Source organism: Eretmochelys imbricata, chromosome 1, assembly GCF_965152235.1.
Source record: "Eretmochelys imbricata isolate rEreImb1 chromosome 1, rEreImb1.hap1, whole genome shotgun sequence".
Taxonomy (NCBI): Eukaryota; Metazoa; Chordata; order Testudines; family Cheloniidae; genus Eretmochelys; species Eretmochelys imbricata.
In genome coordinates this window covers 216641145-216657747 of record NC_135572.1, presented here as the reverse complement: position 1 = coordinate 216657747, position 16603 = coordinate 216641145, and positions in this window count along the sequence as shown.

Sequence of the window (16603 nt, the reverse complement as noted above, 5' to 3'; positions counted from 1 at the left end):
TTCAAAATTTTGGCTTTCTACAGCAAAGTTATATTACATGGGGGGATTTCTCAGCTTCTTTGAAAGGAAAAAAATATATAGTGCTATCCTTGTATTTGAAAGGACAGGATCTTCAGCTCCTGAGGTGAAACCATGCCAACCGGGGGGGGGGGGGAGGGCAGGAGCAGAACTACAGAGACAGCAGAGGAAGAAGGACCCTGGAAGAACTGCTCATAGGGATGGACAGGAGGAATTGGGAGAAGTTTGAGTTCCTCAGGGCATGGGAGGATTTTGTTTTTCAGCAAGAAGAGACACTAATGAACCGGTTTATGGAGCAGAAGGCACGCCAGAAGGAATTGGGAGCATTCCCTAAGGGAGAGGCTCATTGAACTGGTGGCTGAATGAGTTTGGGATCTGCCTGCAACCTAGGCCCCTGAACATGTCCATAAATCTCCAGCTCCTCCGAGAGTGCTGCTAAGCCAGAGGCTCATCTTTCAAGAACTATCCTAGTGACCAGGAGGAGAACATGGAGCCTGCAGGACTTCTGGGGCTACACCCTCCACTGGTACCCAAAACACCTCACATCCAGTAGGGGAACGATGAGCCTGCAGTAGTTCCTGAACCCCACCAAGTACCTGTCCCCCCAAGCCCTGTGGAGGAAACATCCCCAGTTTTCTCCCCTGTCATTCCCCCCTTGTCAGGGGGAGGACAAGGAGGCAGGTGCAGGGACAGTAACATCTGACTGGTGTTCATGAATGAGTTCCCTTTGTGTTTTGAAGATTTTTTGGTTGATCTTTCTTTTTAAAAAAATTTTAATTTCACATTCTATCTAGTACTTTTAATAAACACTGTCTTTTCCTTCTCTTGTGTGTGGACCCTCCTTCCTAGTGTGAGAAACAGATGACATTTTGGGTGGTCCCACACCCAACCCCAACCCCCCCAGCTTCAGAAATATCCAAGTCCCAGGAATACACAGGAGGGAGAGGGGACATGCAATTAAAGTAATGCAGAAAGCATGCTAGTTTTCAATGCGGCAGAACTCTACAACACAGAAAAGGATTAGATGAAAGTCTCTACGGCTTTGTGTGCATGCAAACAATCAAAACACAATTCCAGTTATAATTCAGGCAATGGCAACATCTGCCACTACCCTGTGCATAAACAGCACCTCCCTCCCCAACTGTAGCAGGGATTGGTGCTGTATAACAGCCGATAAGTGCAGTTAGCACCACTGATAATGAATGATTAAAAAAAACCCCAAGAATATCTGAATACCTTTCTCTCCTCTCTCCACTCCCACCCCTCACAGCAAATCGTCATAAGGTCATTCCGAGAAATTTAGTGCTCCTGATAACAGAGGTTTGTAAGAACATTTGAATAGTGAGGAGCCTTAGTATGTTCACTGTTCAGTATTTGAAAATGTTGTTGTGTTTGTTCTTTTCGGGGGAGCTGTTATGAGCAGCAAGGGAGTTTGTTCTCTGCCTTAATCTCTGTAACTAGAGTCAATTATTGAGGCAGAGTTGCTCTCTGGGAACTCGCCACTGATGACAGAGGGATTTGACTGGATGCTGGTTATGGCCACCTCTATTCAGGGACTGCTGTCTACAGTGTAAAATAATCAACTTGCAGTAAATGTATGTATCCAGATTCCATCACTGATTGCTCCTCCAATAAGAAGCTGACTTGCAAGTCCCTGGACATCTGCTTCTGCTCAGCAGAGGGATGACATGCATTCCTTTCTTCTCTATTATCTAGTAACTTTCTCTCACTCCCTTTTTTGCAGCAGTATTATTAATCCTGTGAAGTAGGATATTCCTCTTCAAGCATGGATTACATCTGACAATGAGTCTCAGGGCAGCAGAATTCACTGCAATTCAACACGGAATGCAAGAAAGAAAATTCAGGGACTTAGAATCATAAAATATCAGGGTTGGAAGGGACCTTAGGAGGTCATCTAGTCCAACCCCCTGCTCAAAGCAGGACCAATCCCCAATTAAATCATCCCAGCCAGGGCTTTGTCAAGCCTGACCTTAAAAATTTCTAAGGAAGGAGATTCTACCACCTCCCTAGGTAACACATTCCAGTGTTTCACCACCCTCCTAGTGAAAAAGTTTTTCCTAATATCCAACCTAAATCTCCCCCACTGCAACTTGAGACCATTACTCCTTGTCCTGTCATCCGCTACCACTGAGAATAGTCTAGATCCATCCTCTTTGGAACCCCCTTTCAGGTAGTTGAAAGCAGCTATCAAATCTCCCCTCATTCTTCTCTTCCGCAGACTAAACAATCCCAGTTCCCTCAATCTCTCCTCATAAGTCATGTGTTCCAGTCCCCTAATAATTTTTGTTGCCCTCCGCAGGACTCTCTCCAATTTTTCCACATCCTTCTTGTAGTGTGGGGCCCAAAACTGGACACAGTACTCCAGATGAGGCCTCACCAATGTCGAATAGAGGGGAATGATCACGTCCCTTGATCTGCTGGCAATGCCCCTACTTATACATCCCCAAATGCCATTGGCCTTCTTGGCAACAAGGGCACACTGTTGACTCATATCCAGCTTCTCGTCCACTGTAACCCCTAGGTCCTTTTCTGCAGAACTGCTGCCGAGCCATTCGGTCCCTATTCTGCTGCGGTGCATTGGATTCTTCCATCCTAAGTGCAGGACTCTGCACTTGTCCTTGTTGAACCTCATCAGATTTCTTGTGTCATTTTAACAAAATGTTATTATTTAAGCATACAGTCTCTTAAACTGGAGTATATCATTAAGCAAAAAAAGCCATCGTGTGCAGTTTACCATAGACCCAACTTTCCCATTTGCTAGATGTCTGATCAGTTCACTGCCATCAAGTCCAATGGAAGCACCTAAAGGGGAACCTATCCATTGTATGGACTAGGGTCTTGACCTGTGAAAATGTAAAGTCTTAGACTGTATATATACACTTGTATCTCCTGAAATGTGTGAGAGATGGCTGGTTTGCACTCTTTGTTTAACTGGACACTTTCAACTTGATCACATTTCTGTCTAAAGTTTTTTTTTATTTTATGTTGTGACAAGTAACCCATAAGAGGTGTAAAACTGGGTGGGATTAGAGAAAAAAATAATTTTTCCATTTAATTTGTCTACTAAGTACATTTAATAATGCTCTTGTGTTGTCATTTGCTCTGCTGGTGGACAGCTGAACTTAGTCTGATGCATTAGTATGGGCACATGACACCCATTCACTGCTCTGGAATCCTACATGTATAGTTTTCCCTGGACTCTGCAAAAGCGTATTTACCAGTAATTGTAATGAAGGACCTTCTGATGTTCCAGAGTTTGGGTGGATGCTGCAATATAAGTATTTCTCATTTAAATGATTATGCAATAAAATATCACTGAATAGTAAATGCAATGCATTTATGAATTTCTATTATATACAACAATTACAACTACATATAAAACACTACATTAAATAAATGTTAAGGTTGCAAAGTCTAGCACTCAAAAATTAGGCAATGCCAGAATTAAAGTTGCTCTTGCAATCTTAATTTATCTCACTGGGGCATATGTATTTTGAAAGAGTCTTTCTCATCATCATATAAGAGGTCTGTAGCAGAGCCAAAACCCTACACTTCTGCCTTCCAGTTACATGCTTTGACCACAGGAGAAAGTCCTTTCTCTTTTTGCAACCCTCTGCCTCATTTACTATCTAGCATATGCATTGAAAGAGTCTGGAGTCCCACAGAACAAAGAATATGCGATCAAATAATTAACATTTTCTCATAATTACAAGGTAACCTAAATTCTGGCATTTCCATTTAAGTGATGGACTCTGAAACTTTAATGTACTTTTAATGTAGTGGGTTTTGAATGTAATTTTAATATTTTAACAGAAACATTAAAATACACTAAATTTCTGTTATCTGGAATGACATTGACCTCACACATAGGTCATCAAAAGGATTTCAACAGAGGATTTTGAGATTCACAGCACAAATCTTTACCTTTTGAGCTAAAGAAGTAACTAACAACAGTGATAGGCTGTTATCCTCCATATGGTCTAGTTGCGAGAAGGGTACACTGCATATGCTTTGCAAATGGTTTACACAACTATTAGGTACTGTATGCTAGACAGTAGAAAGTTGGTAACCAGAATATCTGGGTTATCTTTACAGCTGTGGAAGAGAGTGGGCTCTTGTAGTTAAGGACAGCAGAGTCATGCCCACAGATTTGGCACATTCATCAGGGAAGGAAGTGTGGCTGTGAGTGAGACCTGTGTCTGATACCTAAATATACTTTTATGTATGATTTCACCAGAATTCAAGTTGTGTTCCCTTCATTTTGCATGGAATATCCCAGTTGATGTGAAATTATGTTAAACCTGCTAAACCAATTTGTCACTACCATCCAGGATGTCTTAGATCTGCATCAGAGTGGCCCTTTTCTCACAAATCCATTTGTATCAGGAGTTGCAGCTATCAGCATGCATTCCCGTCATCTTATAAGCAGCACAATTTTCTCCTTGCTTCCTTCCTTTCATTTTAAAACTGAAAAACAAACCAACACAAAGATAAGGGAGATCAAAGTATAACTTGGTTCTACAACACCATAAAACATAAATAGTGAAACAAAGAAGAACATATGTTTTCTTGGTACCACCTTACTTGCAGAGGGACTGAGACTTGGAGGTCAGGTCCCGAAAGGCCACAGAGATGGGGCTTCCTTTGGGTCACACAGAATGGGGCCATCTCACAGGATCTGCCATTATTGATGGACTTCACACATTCTTTATGGTTTTTAACCCTTCTGTGTCTCACTGGTGGCTACCCAATTGGAAATTAAAGGTCCCATGGAAAGAGTAGATGTGTCCATAAAGTATCCTGGCCAGCATTCCCCCTCTCAATAAAATGGGTTGCTATTCTTATCGTTGTTACAAAATCTCAGCCTTTTGGAACTATATTGGCTTATTGGAATTTGTGTATGAAAGATGAATTATGGATCAAGCTTGCAATGTACTGGGAGGGGACACAAAGCACTGCAAAATGACTCTGGAATTATGTAGAATATTTATCCTGGTGGAGAGAAAAACAAGGACCTGTGATTGCTCTCTTTGAATCTATGATAAAACAAGCATTGGGTTTGACTTTCCACTGTCTTGCACCTCATTTGGAGAGACAAGGTGAGTGAGGTAATATCTTTTATTGGACCAACTTCTGTTGGTGAGAGAGACATGTTTTTGAAACCTTGTTTCTCTCACCTACCTTGTCTTTGTCATATGCTGGGCCTGGCACGGATGCAACAACACTGCTTGCACCTTGTATAGTCATTTACACCTGTCAAGAGTGGGCTCGAGGTTGTGGTGTGCTTTACTTTGTTTTCAATGTGCCCTTGTATGGATAAATCATCTGGGGGCGGGGGAGAGGAATATACTTGTCCAAGCAACTGAGGCAAGTTAAAGTGATGGCCAGGGCTGCAGGTGAGCAGGGCGTAAAGTAAAGGGGGATCACGGGCATGGAAAACATTTTTTAAAACTTGAGAAGGGTTGCACATCAAAGCTGTAGACTCATGCAGCTTCTCAGGATCTGCTCCACACCCTCTGGGCAGAAGCACCACTGCCCACTCATTAGCTCATCTGCCCATGTCAGACATGCAGGGTCTGTTTACTGCCTCTCTACTGGGGAGAAATATTTTGACCCTACCCACTGTTGGGAGGAGAGTGGGGAAAATTGCTGGCCTGATTGGCTCTTTGTTTGGAAGCTGGCAGCCAATGGGGACTGGGAAAGAGAACATACCATAGAAATGAATGGGGCAATTCACATCTCTGCAAGGCTTCTAAGGTTCTTGAGGTGGGTAAGTTACTCGGGAGATCCCTTTTCCCCTCCAGCTCTACACCAGGCAGGGATTCCCTTGTGCCAAGGAAATCCCTAGCTGCCCTGTTTACAGCTCCTTCATACAGCAGTGTAAGTATTGGGGGCTGAGAATCTGACCTCACGTCTCCAGAGGCAAAAACCTAAAAGCTTTCAATATAATGTCTGGAAATGTTCACAGTTCTTATCTGAAAATTAATCTACCTGTGTCCCTGTTGTTTGGAATCATCAAGCCATATCTGTCTTCCTTTCTTCTCTTCATAATTTAATTCAGCCCAAAGAAAAACAGCATCTTTGTCCTTTAATTTGTTTATAAATTCCTACAGATAGAATTACATCATTACACCCTAATAATAATGGCATGTTGCAAAACTCCAGTGGCAATAAAGTTCAATAGTAACACAATATTTGCTTGTGCACTTTTCATGCCTAAGGATTGAAAAGTGTTTTACAAACCATCAAACTATGCACAAGGGGCCAGATTTGCAGCTGTGCCCAGATTCACTGGTTACAGCTGCTATGGGGGAGTGGCATGGGAGGCAGATCTTGGGGTCTATTCTGTGCTCTCCCAAGCCCATGCTAGCTTACTTCAGACCAGCTGCAGGTTCTAAAGCACCCCGGCTTTTAATGTGTCTTCTTGCAGAGGGACTGCAGGGGTTAGGGATGCTGAAGAGCACTTCACTAATTCTGTCAACTGAAGATCCAAAAAATGTTGGGGAAGTCCCCATTTGGGGAGGTCCAGCTGCTTTCTAGTCCCTTTTTGTTGCAGGAGTGACAAAGTTGTTGTTTAGGATTTGGCCCATGGGACCTGATTCTCCACCCACCGGTGAAAAGCAGCAGCCTTTGGGGTGGGTTAGTTGTGCACAGAAGTTTAGGACAAAAATTGAAGGACAGAAATCCCTGAATCAGTTACTAAATATCTACTGTTGTTGGGGTTTATCACTAAGAGAAATTACTGCAAATATTGTTTAAGTGAAATTTAGGCTGATGCACATCACATCATTCATACAGACAGCCAAGAGGTTTTTTCATATACAGGGGTCTATTTTCCCTCAGCGCACTTGCTTACTAGCCATTAATATTGCATTATATGAGCATATTTATAGAACTGACCTCTGTTAATACGGGGAAATATTCTGCTCTTTTTTAGATTTATATCCATGTAAATGAGATCAGAAGTTGACCCACAGTAGGCAATACAGATTTACCATTTCAGTTTCATCTTCAATAACAAGCACCTCAGATTTTTTTTTTTCTGAACAATATTCTTTATTGTAGTTCCAAGTCTCATGATCTTCTGAGTAACAGTAACATCCCCCACTGTGCAGCACCCATCCATTGGGGCAGAGCTCACATTTTGAATCTGAAGAGTTAAGGAGTGAAGAGATATTAATATTAGTTATTTATAATTGTTTTATGTATTGCCAAATTCAAACTTTTCTTGTGGATTTTGAAAACAGAAGCCAAGTTTTTTTTTTAAATGGGTGCCTAAAGTTATGCCCTTAAGTCTGTATTTAGGCACCTAAATAGGTGTCTGCTTTTAAAAGTCTGAACATTAAAATGAGACATTTTCCATGCCTTATGTACCTTGTACCCTTTCTACTTGTGCTGCTTTTCGTGTGGCTTTTCCATAAGGAGAAGCCCAGCAGGCAGGTGTTGGGAACTAGCTGATCCAATTAAGCAGCAGCTAATGATTGGCTCTGATTCCCAGCTGGAAGATCTAAGTGAGGCCTCAGTGCTGTTGTGGGGTGGAGGTGAGAAGGTATAAACACTTTTCTGGCAGGGTTGGTGTCCTGAGGTTAAGAGAGGGCTGTGATACAATTCCCTGAGCTGTGGGGTGGGGATCCTGCAGTATCAGTCCAGGTCAAGACTATCATTTGTTACAAAATCATAAGGAACATAGAAAAGTGACAGAAAGTAAAAGAGTCTGTGCAGAAGGCTGACATGGAGTGGGAGTGTCTGATTGTTTTGTCCCCTGAGCCAGTGGGGAGGCCCACCACACAACAGCCTCCTTCCATGAAGTCTTCTGAATATAACAGGGCTGGGCAAACTACAGCCCGGGGGCCACATCTGGCCCTCCAGACATTTTAATCCAGTCCTCTAGCTCCCACCAGGGAGTGGGGTCAGGGGCTTGCCTCACTCCATACAGCTTTTGGAAGCAGCAGCATGTCCCCCCTCTGGCTCCTTCCCATTGGCTGGGAACCGGGGCCAATGGGAGCTGCAGGGGAGGTGCCTGCGGATGGGGCAGTGCGCAGAGCTGCCTGGCTGTGCCTACATGTAGGAGCCAGAGGGCGGACATGCTGTTGCTTCTAGGAGCTGCTTGAGGTATGCACCGCCTGTACCCCGACTCCCTCTCTCCCTCCCACACCCCAACCCCTTGCCCCAGCCCTGATCCCCCTCCTACACTCCAACCCCCTCCGTCCCAGCCCGGAGCACACTCCTGCACCTTCACCCCAACACAGAATTATAGAATGTCAGGGTTGGAAGGGACCTCAGGAGATCATCTAGTCCAACCCCCTGCTCAAAGCAGGACCAATCCCCAATTTTTGCCCCAGATCCATAAATGGCCCACTCGAGGATTGAACTCACAACCCTGGGTTTAGCAGGCTAATGCTCAAACTGAGCTATCCCCCAACCACAAATTTCATGAGCATTCATGGCCCGCCATACAATTTCCATACCCAGATGTGGTCCTTGGGCCAAAAGGTTTGCCCACCCCAGAATATAAGATGCACCTGTTGGGGAATGCCTAGGTTAAGGACATGGATCCACATTCTTAAAGGTATTTAGGTGTCTTGGGAGACAGGCCAGTCCTTGCTTACAGACAGCCCCCCAACCTGAAGCAAATACTCACCAGCAACCACACACCACACAACAGAACCACTAACCCAGGAACCTATCCTTGCAACAAAGCCCGTTGCCAACTGTGTCCACATATCTATTCAGGGGACACCATCATAGGGCCTAATCACATCAGCCACACTATCAGAGGCTCGTTCACCTGCACATCTACCAATGTGATATATGCCATCATGTGCCAGCAATGCCCCTCTGCCATGTACATCGGTCAAACTGGACAGTCTCTACGTAAAAGAATAAATGGACACAAATCAGACGTCAAGAATTATAACATTCAAAAACCAGTCGGAGAACACTTCAATCTCTCTGGTCACTTGATCTCAGACCTAAAAGTGGCAATTCTTCAACAAAAAAACTTCAAAAACAGACTCCAACGAGAGACTGCTGAATTGGAATTAATTTGCAAACTGGATACAATTAACTTAGGCTTGAATAGAGACTGGGAGTGGATGAGTCATTACACTAAGTAAAACGATTTCCCCATGTTTATTCCCCCACCCCCACACACTGTTCCTCAGACGTTCTTGTTAATTGCTGGAAATGGCCCACCTTGATTATCACTACAAAAGGTTTTCCCCCTCCCCCCCCTCCTGCTGGTAATAGCTCATCTTAAGTGATCACTCTTGTTACAGTGTGTATGGTAACACCCATTGTTTCATGTTCTGTGTGTATATAAATCTCCCCACTGTATTTTCCACTGAATGCATCCAATGAAGTGAGCTGTAGCTCACGAAAGCTTATGCTCAAATAAATTTGTTAGTCTCCAAGGTGCCACAAGTACTCCTTTTCTTTTTGCGAATACAGACTAGCATGGCTGCTACTCTGAAGATAGATACCATGACCTTTAATATTGCTTCACCATCACCAGTACAGATAGAGGATGTTCTCACTAATGTAGAAACATTCACATACTTGGGCAGCACCAAAACCAGGATGGTGGAACAAGCCAGGACATCCAGAACAAAATCAATAAAGCCAGGAACACCTTCAGGAGCTTAAATACAGGCTGGAAATCATCAAAATACAACACCAAACCCAAACTCAAGATTTATCAGAGCTGCGTACTTTCAACACTACTTTATAGTGCAGAATGCTGGGAAATGAGAAAGTATGACATGTCCAAACTGTCTTCATTCCATACAACCTGCCTCAGAAAATTCCTCAATTTCAAACCAAGATCAATTTCAAACCAAGATCTACTGACACAGTGCAGCCAAGAGGATCTGAGCACCATCATTGCCAGGAGGCGTTGGAAATGGATCGGTCATGTGCTTTGGATAGAAACTGATTCCATCACCAAAGTAGCAATAAAATGGACACCTGAAAGCAAGTGAAAATGAGGCCATCCAAAAACAACACGGTGAAGAGCTGTGGAAGCCAAGCTGAAAAACCTGGGGCACAGCTGGGGAACCACTGATAGACCTGCCAGCAACAGACAGGAGTGGAGGAGCTTCATCACTGCCCTAAATGCCAAAGACATAATAGGAACATAGAATCATAGACTTTAAGGTCAGAAGGGACCATTATGATAGTCTAGTCTGACCTCCTGCACAATGCAGGCCACAGAATCTCACCCACCCACTCCTGTTACAAATCCCTAACCTATGTCTGAGCTTTTGAAGTCCTCAAATATGGCTTAAAGATTTCAATGTGCAAAGAATCCTCCAGAAAGTTACCCATGCCCTACGCTGCAGAGGAAGGTGAAAAACCCCCAGGGCCTCTGCCAATCTGCCCTGGAGGAAAATTCCTTCCCGACCCCAAATATGGCGATCAGCTGAACCCTGAGCATGTGGGCAAGACTCACCAGCCAGACACCCAGGAAAGAATTCTCTGTAGTAACTCAGATCCCACCCCATCTAACATCCCATCACAGGCCATTGGGCATATTTACTGCTAATAGTCAAAGATCAATTAATTCCCAAAATTAGGCTATCCCATCATACCATCCCCTCCATAAACTTATCAAGCTTAGTCTTGATGATGATGATGATGATCAACTCTTACAAATGGGTATTACTGGGTTGGACTAACCAACAGAGCAAAGGGATGGGAGTGGTATGTAAGCTATTTCAGCTGTAGCTGGCAGGTGTGGAGGATGTTGGCACATCTGGCTGATCAAACCTAGAGAAAAAATCAAATCTCCCAAAGTAGAGTTGAGGAAGTGGTACTTGCTGGTTAGTTTTGATTTGGGGTGAGGTAGGGTGTGCGTGTGAATGCATGTATATGTAAAAGGGGGACAGACACTATCAATGGCCCTGTTACTTAATTTAAATGCCAACTTCACAATGGAGTCAACTTTATTCCCATGTTTTCACCCTCTCCAGAATTCCATTGAAAAATGATGGCCAAAACTTGAACTGTGCTTACCTTAGCATGAAGCAAATGGCTACTGTCGACTGTGTGTTTCTAAGGACTTGTCTACACTTGAAATGCTGCAGCAGTTCAGCAGCATATCTGCACTGCTGTAGGCCAAGTGGACACTGCACACTTACTGTGGTATAACTACGTAGCTCAGGGGGGTGAAAAATTCACCCCTCTGAGGGATATAGTTATACTGACCGTAGCCCCCCATGTAGACTGCACTATGGGGGTAGCTCTCTTGCTGACATAGCTATTGCCTCTCAGGGAGGTAGAGTTATTAAACTGATGGGAGAGCTCTCTCCTGTTGGCTTAGAGCATCTTTACACAGAAGCAAGGACTTCCCTGGGACTGACAACAGCATAATACCTCTATAGTTGCTACATTCAGCCTTATAGCCTTTTTTGAACAGAGTCAGAATAATTCCCTTCTTCCAATCATCAGGAATGATACTGGTGTGTCAGATTGTCTGGAAAAGCCTTTGCAGTTATGCTATAATAATACTCTGACCTGTCTTCAGCAACTTAGGGGTGATGTTGTAAACCTCTGGTTCCTTCCTAGACTTCAGCTTATGGACTGCAATCTGGATCTCTTCTTGATTGAAGAAAGGTGGCTCTATTGTAAGTGCCGGCCCCTCTTCAGTTGAGGAGCATCTTGAAATGATCTTCGCTTCGATGCAACTGATCCTGCAGACTATGGCAGATGATACTATTCTGATGCTTTACTGGACAAGCTTGTGCCACCTTCCCCCGCAAACACCACAAAGTTGAGTAGAGGGTTCAGAAACTATGCCTGGCAGAAGGCTGTTCTGAACTGGCTGCCTGAGTCAACCACCAGGATTCCTTATCTTTTTTACAGTGGCTTGACAACATTCTGAAGTCAAATCCATTCAGCCCTTTGCTCTCGATAAACGTGTTTCAGAATTGCCACATCATTTTTTTTCTTAGTTCCAACTGCTGTAAACATCTCTTCACTGATCCACGGTTGATGTTTGAAGGGCTGAGGCCGCAGCACCAAGCTGGCAGCAGTCAGTACTGCGGGCAGAGGAAGTGAGACTTCAGTCTGTAATGTTTCAGTGGCCTTACACAGGTCAGAACAGAAAGCTATCTGATAGCTTGGATGCAATACGAGCTTTTGGTTGAATTGCACTAATTTTGGCCCATTCACTGTCTGCCTTCAAAGGTGAAGAAGCAGTTTTGTCAGTAGAAGTTGATGGTTAGTGTCAAGTGGAGCACCTCTGTGAAGGCGTACATCAGTGACCACTGATCACCAATGATTGTTAATAAGGACATGATCAGTAACAGTCACAATGAAACCATCTGGCCTGTACCAGGTCAGTTTGTGAAACCTTGGATGACAGAAGAGCAAGCCAGTGGTCACCCTGTCATTGGCAGCTGCAAATTCCAGCAATCACTGTCTGTCCCTGTTCTTCTACCCAATATCAAACTTCCTGAGAGTACTCACCCAGGTGTCATTATCTTTTCCTTCCTGAACATTAAAGTCACTCAGGATCATGATAACATCTCTCATGATGGCATATCTTCTTGGAGTTTCATTAAGGAATAACTGCAGTTGCTGGTAAAAATCATCTCCAGCCACATCATTGGCCTTGTACCATATACTGTGATGGTGGTAAAATGTCCAGAGCTGGTAAGGAGTCAGATGCTGCTAAGTCACTCATTAATCACCTACCAACCTGCAGTGCCCATCGGTCATTGTGGGAAAGTACAATAGCCACCCCTTGCTGGAGAAACCTATCGGGTCAGCCTGACAACAAAAATGTATAGTGCTCAACATTCTTTTCCCTGGCCATCACACTTCAGATAAAATGCAGATGTCAACATTCAGGCTTTTCAGCTGCTTGACAAGGAAGATGGCTTTATCTGTTTCAGACAGTGTTTGAATGAACCTGACACAAATTTTACATTTGCCCCGAACATATAGCATACCGGAATGGCATTTTTGCAAGGTTTCATTGGTAATTTTTGCCTCAGTGGCAGAGAAACTCTTAGCTGTTTCATCTACAAGGACAATCAACTAGATCATCACAGGTGGTCAGCTTCAGTATAAACACCCTCACGATGTGAACATACCAATCCTTCTTGTTAGTGTTCTTTCAAAGTACACTGAAGTCAGTGGAAGAGTTCTGTTGGCTTCAATGGGCTTTGGATCAGGTCTTTACTGCTTTCCTTGCCTTTTTCTTTCCTGCCTGCATTACTGCTCCCCTTCAGTTTCTGCACCCAGTAACATTCACCCTTACTCACCATCCTCTTCTTAGTTAGTCCCTCCCTCCAGTCTCCCTGCTAGAGTCTTTCTTCCATTTATAACATTTACACTTCAGCCTTCTTGCCCACATTCATGAGAGATTATGAGAAAAATGTCTTTGCTGGGTAGCTCTTTGCTGACATAATTTGGCATGAGCAGTCAGCAAACAGCACTGTGGTTTTAGCAAACTTTAATGCTTTGGCCACTATGTGAATGTCACTGCAGGAAGTGGAGAAAACGTCTGTATCTGATCACACTCTTTCTTGTCACTGCCTGTGAAATGTGCCTGGTATTGCTTTTTAATACAAACCAATTTCAATTGTACAAAGACGAGGCTGTGACACTGGGTGATGTCAGGGGAGTGAAACTGGTATAAAACTGGAGTGATTGCAGTGGGGAATCAGGCCCAGAGATTTTAACAATCTGAATAAAAATCCCATCTATTTTCAACTGCCCAAGTTTCCCTTCCATGGTGCCTCCCAACTGACTGTGATGTCAGAATCCGATGAGTTCTCCCACCTCATAAACTATTTCAGTATTTTCCGTTCACTTTGCACTCGCTTTGTTTAGGGGGAAATGACTATGGATGGTGCCAGGCCATGGGGAATCAGGCCCATAGAATCAGAAGTTAATGTTCTATATCGGTGTGTTACTGCTCAGAAGCGTATGGTCTCTCCAGCCCTTCAGGAGTCTTGTGTCAGGATGGGAAGCAACAGCAGATCATTCTCTCTCTAGTTGCCACTAAGCTGATTTTTTCTTAAATCCACTCAGGCCTTCCTAGCCATTGTAAAAAATCAGAGTGTGTTTATATAACCACATTTCCCTTCTGTATCATATTCCACAATCAAGCAGTCAGTTGTCTCCCTACACACAGGCTTCCGGCCCTTGGGGTGATAGATTGTTTCCTGAGAAATATTTTCTTCTTTACAAAGGGTCTGGTTAGAGCCTTGTTCTGCATCTGCACATCGAATTCTATGACAGAACCAAAGAACGTTCAGCTCGGTTTACTTTTACTCCTCTAGTCTCGCATGTATTTTCCCAGGACAGGTAGGGATGGTGGAGCCTTATTTGCATCCTAAGCAACATGTTGATGGTGTATGAATGATTCAGAAAGAAAAAAGATTCACATTTGAGTCTAATCAGCTCTGTCTTTAAATGGGGGCAGGGGAGGGGTTGTTGAATAGCATCCAAGACTCTTAGGTAGAATTCACACCACCAGATAGGAACACCTACCCGCACCCTCTCTCTCTTTTTTCACTAGGATTTAGCCCCTTACCCCCTGCTTATCAAGTGCAGTTCAGTTCAGGGTAACCTCCTCAGTCAGGGCAGGCGAAGCACAGTTCTGCTGTCCTTTGCTCAGACAATAAGGACAATATAATCATTTCCCCTGCATTCAATAGTAAAGTGATTTGTAACCCAGCACCAGCCAAAATGGATCACTTTGGCAACACAGCTCTGTCTGCTGGATAGCTAGGCAGAGTAGGTGTGTTCATGTAAATACAGTCTGCTCCTGAAGTCTTTTCCCCTCCCCAGGTCATCACTAGCTGTCACGGGAGAGCTCGTTCAGACCCTGTTACATATAAATTGGAACCCTTTGGTCCCTAAAGAGAGTGGGTGTTACGTGTTCTGGAGACCTGTCTCATGGGGAGGAGGCTGCCTCATGATTCCTACAGATTCAGAGCTACATTTTCCAAAGGCCTGAGCTTTTAACTGCCTAACCAGGTGACCGCCCTGACTCCCCCACACCACCCTACCCAGCTGCTGTGCAATTATTCATTTCACCAGCCGTGGTACATGAACCAGCCAGAGACAAAGAGCAGTCACTCAGAACCTGGTCATTGCTGTTGAACACAGCACTGGCAACATCTTCAGAGCTCACTCCTGAGCCAACCCAACCCCAGGCAGGAGGGGAAAGGGAACAGAAACAGGAAGAAAAGACTCACAAGACCTTCACAAAACACACAAGGCTCTGAGTTGCTACAGAGAATTCTTTCCCAGGTGTCTGGCTGGTGGGTCTTACCCACATGCTCAGGATCGAACTGATCATCATATTTGGGGTCAGGAAAAAATTTTCCACCTGATCAGATTGGCAGAGACCTGGAGAGGGGGGTTTCATCTTCCTCTGCAACATGGGGCACGGGTCATGTGCTGGTTTGAACTAGAGTAAATGGTAGATTTTCTGTAACTTGAAGTCTTTAAATCATGATTTGAGGACGTCAGTAACTCAGCCAGAGGTTATGGGCCTATTGCAGGAGTGGGTGCGTGGTGGCCTGTGATGTGCAGGAGGTCTGACTAGATGGTCACGATGGTCCCATCTAGCTTTAAAGTCTGAGATCCAGAAATGGAGCAGAGTCCAACTGAACACCCAGCAGGAGTCACAGGATATGGGGCCACTGGGATAATCCAGCAAGAATATCCCTGTTTGGACTTTCCTGGAGCCATGTACAAGTATACATACAGACAGACACACACACACACACACACACACACACACACACGACATACCTGTTGGACAACAGACATATCCATATGCAGGATGTGACAGGGAACATGTGGCATATGAACAAGGACATTGCTGGGATCAGTCTCCACCTCTGCTGCTGCCATATGCATAGAGCAGTCCAGGAGGGCCTGTCCCAGGACATGGAATCAGTAGCATAGGTGTCCATATCACAAAGATGCAGGTATAACCCTGAGAGTGTATGTTCCCAGTGCACAGGGCCCAATCCTTCCCCCACCCCCCCCAGTGGCCATAACTGCAGTTTGGGATTTCATATCCTGTCGCACAGTTTTGGCCTCTCTTGGAGTCAGACTGGGGATGACTCAGGAAATTTCAACCCTCATGCAAATTTCATCCCTGCCTGGGGAGAACATCCATTCTGACTGGCTGCCTTCCCCACAGTTTAACTCAGGCTCTTGTATTGTGCCTGCCGCACTTCCTGCTGTGACTCTAGGGGAAGGTCAGAGATATGCACAGTAGGAACAAGGCAACATATTTACGAAATCATCTTTTTGGCCCCAATTTAGCAAAGAACTCAAGCACATGTGAATTATCACATCCCTTTTCAGCAAAACTCTTCAGCACATCCTTCATTTTAAGCAGATACATAATCCTATGGAGATTCAATGAGACTATTCACATGCTTGCTAGTGTGAACTCAGCCTGAGGAGTCTTGAATGACTGTGGCTGGTAGGAGGCACCTATGATCCTGAAGCGAGGCAGTAGTCACAAGGAAATGATCATAGCCAATCTGTTTTGTAGTTGCCCCCAGAAGTTCTCAAGAGACCTGCCCCT